Source organism: Mirounga leonina, unplaced genomic scaffold (assembly GCF_011800145.1).
Source record: "Mirounga leonina isolate KUSES-001 unplaced genomic scaffold, KU_Mleo_1.0 Mir_53, whole genome shotgun sequence".
Classification (NCBI taxonomy): domain Eukaryota; kingdom Metazoa; phylum Chordata; class Mammalia; order Carnivora; family Phocidae; genus Mirounga; species Mirounga leonina.
Genome location: NW_023270807.1, coordinates 74,132,918 through 74,140,945, shown reverse-complemented (window position 1 = coordinate 74,140,945; position 8,028 = coordinate 74,132,918).

The following is an 8,028-nucleotide window of genomic DNA, read 5'->3' as shown; positions in this document are numbered from 1 at the left end:
GTGGTTCCCAGAAGCAAGGATTTGGGGGTTGGGTGAAATGAGAAAAAAAAAAGTCAAAATGCACAAACTTCCAGTTATAAAATAAATAAGTCCTAGGGATATAATAAAGAGCATGGTAACTATAGCTAATAATACTGCATTGCATATTTGAAAGTTGCTAAGGGAATAAATCTTAAAAGTTCTCATCACAAGAAAAACAATCCCATTGGGGCGCCTGGGTGTCACAGTCGGTTGAGTGTCTGACTCTTGGTTTTGGCTCAGGTGGTTGTCTCCGGATTGTGAGATTCAGCTCCACGTCCAGCTCTGAGCTCAGTGTGGAGTCTGCTTGACAGAGTCTGCTTGAGGCTCTCTCTCTTTCTCCTTCTGCCTCCCCTTCCCCCCTCTCTAAAATAAATAAAAAATAAATCTTTAAAATAAAATTAAAAAGAGAAACAGAAATAGGAAAAAATTGAGAGAAACAGTAATATTGGGAAAATCTATATAATCCACCTCAGTATTTGACAGATAAAATTGAAAATAAGCGAGAGAAAGAATCATCACAATCATTAGATAAAATCCACCATCAGTTTTGTAGATAAAGTTTCAGTGAATATACCTAAGGTCATTTGTTGGCAGGGGTGAGTAGTTGCAGCAGAGACCATATGGCCTACAAAACCTAAAATAGTTCATCTCTAGTTCTTTACAGAAGAGGTTCTCCAACCCCTGATAAACAGAATCAAACTATTTTTCTAAAGAAACAGTGGCTTAAAGAAATAAAGAATTCCTCATCTCACATTCAAGAAGTCATATGTATGGTGATTAACATAACATAATAAAAAAAAAAAGCAAAAAAAAAAAAAAAGAAGTCATATTGTTGGCTCTTCACATCTCATAAAATAGCAGTTATTGTTAACATTAGGACTCAAATTCAGACCCACTTTCTGCTTATTCTCCAGAAATGGCTCACAAGACTCTGCTCCAAACTTCAGAGTCTTTGTAGTGGCATATTCTGACTTGGGTACTTAACCCTGCAAATATTTTTTATGTCAAATAAGAAAAAAAGGGATAAAGGATATTTTGGGGCAACTTGCAATGTGTGCTATATTTCCATATCACGTTACATTCCTCAAATACCATGGGCCATGGAGTAGTGCAAGAATTTATTGTATTATAAGACAAAAATTAAAATCTCAAAGTCAAAATGTGCAGAATGTTTTCTTTGATGCTAATGCCATAAAAGAAGAAATTAATAATATTGGCGCAACTAAAAAAACAACCAATATTTATAAATTAAAAAAAAAAAAACTAATCTCTTAAATTAAAACTTGGGTCAGAGAGGATGACGAAATTGCATTTCTTGGCCAATTAAGAGGAAAAAAATTATAATAACATATTTCAAACATGGCATTAAAGTTGTATTTAGAAGAGAAATCTGTAAATGCTTTATTATTATACATCAAAGGGTGTACAATAAAACAAACTGTAAAAGAAAACATCAAGTCTATCCAAACTGGTAAAAGTTTACAAATGAGCAAAGGAAAACAGAAAAATTAATATAGACAAGTATAAACAAAATACCCATCTAGAAAACACAAAAACAAGATAATTATAAATACAATGAAGTGTTTAGTGGGTTTGTGGTTGTCCTTCTCATGTTTTGATGAACACCCAAGCTGATGTTTCAGCAAGTGTGAACAAGGATCTGCTCCAGCTGCTGTTTGTGCTGTGGTGGTGATTTGAACATTATGAGTATCAACGATGGGAATACCCAAATGCTAATGAGGCTTCATGTGAGACACTTATTGTTAACATGAAGGGGACCTAATTGTCAAAATAACTGAAGCAAACCCAATTGAATCGGAAATATTTAAACTCCTTTCCTTCACCTGACCACAACCCACATATCTTCAGGAAGCTGAAGGGCAGGGGTTTAATCTTTAATTTAAGTGAATTGCTTTAAAAGACTTCCTGCTTGCCTGTTTGCTGTTCCCTTCCTTCCTTACACTTTTTTTCCTCCCTCTTTGTTTTCCTTCCTTCCTTTCTTTCTGTGAATCTCGGGATAGGCACATGTTTGGAATATAAAGTTGATATTACTTACACTTTTGGTTCATGCATGCTGAACATTGAGATATTGCGAATGAACTTTAAATACTATTGAGGTTGCTAAAATTTCTGGCAAGAATAAATGTATTGGGATCATCTGCTGTATATCATCGGCTATCAAAAAATACTTAAAGGCAAAGACCAGGGAATGTTGATTTTGGTAAGTAGGGAAGATAGAATTGAGAAGTAATATAATGATAGATTGCTGTTTGCATTAATAAGAATGGTTGCATAAAGCTTTTTGTTGTTTTTTGTTGTTGTTTTTCCTAATTTAGGCTTTTTTTTTCCTGATTTAGCTAATGCCAGACTCCCATGCTGAAAGCAATTGATCATCACGTTTTTATAAACAACTTGTATTCTGCAACCCAATCAATCTCTACTTCCTCTGAGTTAAACAAGGGTAATATGGGGTCAGAACCACTCTATAAACATCTAATATGGCTAATCAGGAAAGATGGAGAAACAAAAGTACAAACATTAGGAACAAACAGGAGCTATTCCTGCAGTTATGGAAGACATCACAGCACAGTAATTATGAGAGAAGACTAAGTGGGACACTGTGCTCATGAATTTGAAAACCTCCATAAAGTGAATCATTTGCTAGGAAAACATAGAGAATGAAATTCCCCATAAAAGAGAAAAAAACAATAATGTATAAAACCGGAGGAAAAAGTTGAAGAATGATTCTCCAAAACAAATACTCTCATCCATTTTAATTTATGACGCAGATCTTCCAAAGTCTCACTAAATGATAATTTTATTAAAAGCTGAATCCAGGCCTTTAAATATACATTTTAACATATTTCATATGTTTTGCTCATTCCTTATTAATAGATTTTTTTATGAGTGCTAATAGGATTTGTTTTCCCACTGCTCTTACAAATTGGCTGTAGTTTTCTCCAAAGCTATATGTTAACTGGCCACATTAATGAACTCTTTTATTAATTTTTGTATAAGAACATGGTTAAGTGAACACTCAACCAAATTAAATTAAGCAAAATATGAAATTAATTAGCTCACATAATTAAACACCCCAGGCCTAATCTGATGTTTTTCAGATGAGGCTTGATTCAGGGTTTAACTAGCAATTTAAATCATGATCTATCTCTGTTTTTTGTTTTTTTGTTTTTTTTCCCTTCAGTTGGGTTGGCTCCATTTTCAGACAGCATTTCCTCTTCTGGTCACATGAAGCTTTAGTAGTGTGATCCCAAGATCATATTCAGCAGCTGAGTAAGAATTTGCATCCCAGCATTGCCAGCTCAGATTACTAAGAGCCCATTTCTAACGTTTGGTGTAGTAGATAGCTACAGTCCCACCAAAACATTATGGACCCCTTCCCAGGAGTTGAAATGGTTGCTGGGAAATGACTTCCCAGCCGGGCACTACCTTTCTCAGTTCCCCTCTACCCATAAAATTAGGTGAAGTCATGTGAACAGTTCTTACTAACAGAATGTGAGAGAACAGATTGTGAGCACCTGAATATCAGTACATTTCTTAAGATTGAATTATTCTTGCATTAAATAAAGATATAGGGGCGCCTGTGTGGCTCAGTCCGTAAGCATCTGCCTTCCGCTCAGGTCATGATCCCAGGGTCCTGAGATAGAGTCCCACATTGGGCTCCCCGCTCAGCAGGGAACCTGCTACTCCCTCTCCCACTCCCCCCTGCTTGTGTTCCTTCTTTCGCTGTGTCTCTCTTTGTCAAATAAATAAATAAAATCTTTAAAAATAAATAAGTAAATAAGTAAATAAATAAATAAATAAAGATATAAATAGTCATGGTGTGTATCATTAATACAATGCACAATCCTGCTAATGTTCTATTAGTTTTCCTACACACGTTAGCAAGCAATATGTTTATTTGGGTCCCCCCCCCCTTCTTTTTATTTATTTTTTTGATGACTCTGGCTAAAGGTCTATCTATTTTGTTAATCTTTTCAAAGAACCAGCTCCTGGTTTCATTGATCTGTTCCTTGTTTTTTAATTTCTATATCATTTATTTCTGCTAATCTTTATTATTTCTTTCCTTTTCCTGGGTTTGGGTTTTATTTGTTCTTTCTCTTAACTCCTTTAGATGCAAGGATTAGGTTGTTTATTTGAGGTTTTTCTTATTTCTTGAGGTAGGCCTGTATTGTTAGAAACAGATTCTCTCTTAGAACTACTTTTGCTGCATCTCAGATTTTGGACGGTTGTGTTTTGATTTTCATTTCTTTATCATTTTTTATTTCTTCTTTGATTTCTTGGTTGACCCATTTATTGCTTAGTAGCATATTATTTAACCTTCGTGTATTTTTGGTCTTTCCAGATTTTTCCCTGTGATTGATTTCTAGTTTTATAGTGTTGTGGTCAGAAAAGATGTATGGTATGAATTCAATCTTCTTGAATTTGTTGAGACTTGTTTTGTGGCCTAATATGTGATGTATTCTGGAGAATGTTTCATGCGCATTTGAAAAGAATGTTAGGGACACCTGGGTGGCTCAGTCAGTTAAGTGTCTGCCTTTGGCTCAAGTCATGATCCCAGGGTCCTGGGATGGAATTCCGAATCAGGCTCCCTGCTCAGCGGGAAGCCTGCTTCTCCCTCTCCCTCTGCCTGCCTCTCCCCCTGCTTGTGCTCTCTCTCTCTCTCTGACAAATAAATAAACAAAATCTTTAAAAAAGAAAAGAAAAAAATGTGTATCCTGCTGTTTTAGGATGGAATATTTTGAATATATCCGTTAAATCCATAGATCATTATGAAGGCTAACTAAGATTTATATAGGCCATTATAAGGACTAGTTAAGATTCATATAATGTAAAAATGGGAACTTTGTCAATGGAGAAATGAAACCAAACTGTCTACCAGTTATTTTTTTTTTCTTTTATGGAAAAACTACCTAATGCCCAATTAGTTATACAGTGAAATATGCTTGCAGTGAAAATTTTTGCAGCAAAGGTGTCTATGGCAGAAATAGGTCAGAGAAAGACAAATACCATATAATTTCACTCATATGTGGAATTTAAGAAACAAAACAAATGAGCAAAGGGGAAAAAAAGAGAGTGGCAAACCAAGAAACAGACTCTTAACTAAAGAGAACAAATTGATGGTTACCAGAGGAGAGGGGATGAAAGGATGGGTTGAATAGGGGATGCGGATGAAGGAGTGCACTTGTGATGAGCACCGGGTAATGCATGGAAGTGTTGAATTACTAAATTGTATACCTGAAACTAATATTACACTGTATGTTAACTAGCTGGAATTTAAATAAAACTTAAAAAAAAAGATGTCTGTGGCAAAGATGTTTACAGGAAAATACTGGATACATTTCTGAACACTTGTACAATAAGACCTTAAAATGGGCATAACTATCGCACTGTGATTTTAATACAGATTTATTTTATTACTAAGGAGACTATCTTTATATATACTTGTCAGAAATGTTTGTTTTTCAAGGTTATACTTGTTTATATATTTTACTTATTTTTCTATTGAATTTTCTTTATTGTTGACTTAATGAAAGTTATTCAAACTCTATAGAGATTATGTTTATATTATGTTTTCAAATCTTTTCTCCCTGTTCTTGATTTATCTTGCAACTTTCTTTGTGGAGACATTAGATCAATGGCTCTTAATTTTAGACATTTTTTTAAAATATTTATTTATTTATTTATGAGAGAGAGAAAGAGAGAGAGAGAGCAGGGTGAGGGGCAGAGGGAGAGGGAGAGAGAGAAGCAGACTGCCCGATGAGCGCAGAGCTGGAGTAGCAGGGCTCAATCGCATGACCCTGAGATTATGACCTGAGCTGAAATCAAGAGAGGAGGCTTAACTAATTGAGCCACCCAGGCACCCCAATAGTTCTTAATTTTAATGTAGATTTATCAGTCACTTGTTTTGTGATTTGCCCTATTTGAGTGTGAAGAACTCCTTCTTTACCCCTAAGACATAAAGATATTTGTTATATTATCGTCTAAATATTTTTAGGTGTTATCTTTCAAATCGAATTTCTTAATCTGTCTAGAATAGGTTTTTATGTATGTTCTCAAGAAAGGATAAAATTATATTTTCTTTCATATGGACAACTAATTTTTCCAGTACAACCTGTTGTATAATTCAACCTTTCACAAGAAAGAATTCCAGTTCAAGAATTCCAATTCTGATGTGTGTGTGTATATTTTCATGATATTTTTTCCATTGTTATATTTACCTACCCCTGGTGCTTTCTTAACTACAGTAACTTTTCAATATAGATGATAGTTAAGAGCAAACAAGCAATATGAATTTTTAATATCGAGATATAATTAACTTATAACACTGAGTAAACTGAAGATGACTGATGTGTTAATCTGATACATTTATATCTTGCAATATGATTAGCACCATAGCTTTAACTAAACCTCCACTACATCACATAAATATCATTTCTCTTTTGTAGTGAGAACATTTAAGATCTAGTCTCTTAGCAATTTTGAAGCTATCTGAAAGTAGAGTGTTCCTATGAAATCTTTCATAACCCCAAGTGGCATAAAGAAAGCAATTATCACTAATTTATATAGAAAAAATTTAGAACACTCCCAGATCCATCATTCCTTCGGCTTTTCTGATACCTTATGACACATCTTACTAATAGATACACAAAATAAATCGATATAAGCACAGATGCTCACAGACACATTCAAAGCTCTGGCAGATTGATGCTAAGATACTGAGCGTAGTTCCTGGGGAAGGAGCTTGGCAGGGACACTCTCCTTGCTCAGAGTGCGGGCTGCCTCTATTACAGCTCACTGCAAAACAAAACCTGAATGCTTTGGGGCTTTTTTTTTTTTTTTCAAAGGTGAAAATCTTTGGATTTCTTTCAGTTAGCCAAAACAAGCACTAACACCGGTCATTCATGAAAGCCAAGTGGCATAACACGAACTTTCAAAAAGCAGAAGATGCCTGTGTAAGATTTTTTTATCTTACTGTGTTTCTAATCTCTGTAAAATCTATAGTGCTACCACATTTTTATTTCTGATATTAGCAACTTGTGTTTTTGTTTTTTTTTTCTTAGTCTTTCAGTGATTTATTGACTTTGTTAAACCTTTAAGGTTCTAATTGAATTGAAAAAAATTAAATTTTGGCTTTAATGTTTTCCTTACCGTCTGTTTGTTTTCTATTTCATTGATTTCTGCTTTTATCTTTACTATTCACTTCCAACTGCTTTCTTCATGTTTCAATTTTTTCCCTAGCATCTTGAGATGAAAATTTATATCACTAATTTTCAGATTTTCTTAAATTTTATATAGGAATTTAAGGCTAAGTAAATCTAAGCAATATTTTAGCAACATCCTACAAGTTTTGATATATTTTCCTTATCCTAGGAAACGTTTTTTTTTTCCACTGTTATTTTTCTTTGAACCATGTATTATTTAGAATTATAATTGCTTAATTTCCAAGCAGTTGAAGAGTTTTCTTCTGGTTATTGATTTCTAACTTCTTTCCTCTCTGGAAAGATAGCAGGCTCTTAATGATTTTAGTGCTCTGAAACTTCCTGAGGCTTCCTTTATAAACCAGGATATCATCAATGAGTTAGTTTTGCTCATTTGGTCAAATTTGTTAATTGTATTTTTAGACCTTCTATGATATTTCTGGGTTTTTGGCTTTTGTTTTGTTGACTGCTTCTTTCAGAACTGTAAAATGTCGGTATAATTTCTTACTAGAGTACTAGACTTGTTCTTTTCTCTTCTAGTCCTGTCAAACTTAATAAGATGGATACCATTTCTAATTTCTTGAAATGGATATTAGACTACTAATTTTTTGCCAGCCATTCTTCTTCTAATACTTAAGTCTCTAAACTTTATCATAAGCAGATTTGGATGCACCCATCACATACTTTTGTGTTATGTTTGTATTGTTCAACACGGTTCATTTTGTAGTTTCTAGGGTGCAATCTTCAACTCATATGTTTTTATAATTATACTATGTAATTGGCAAAT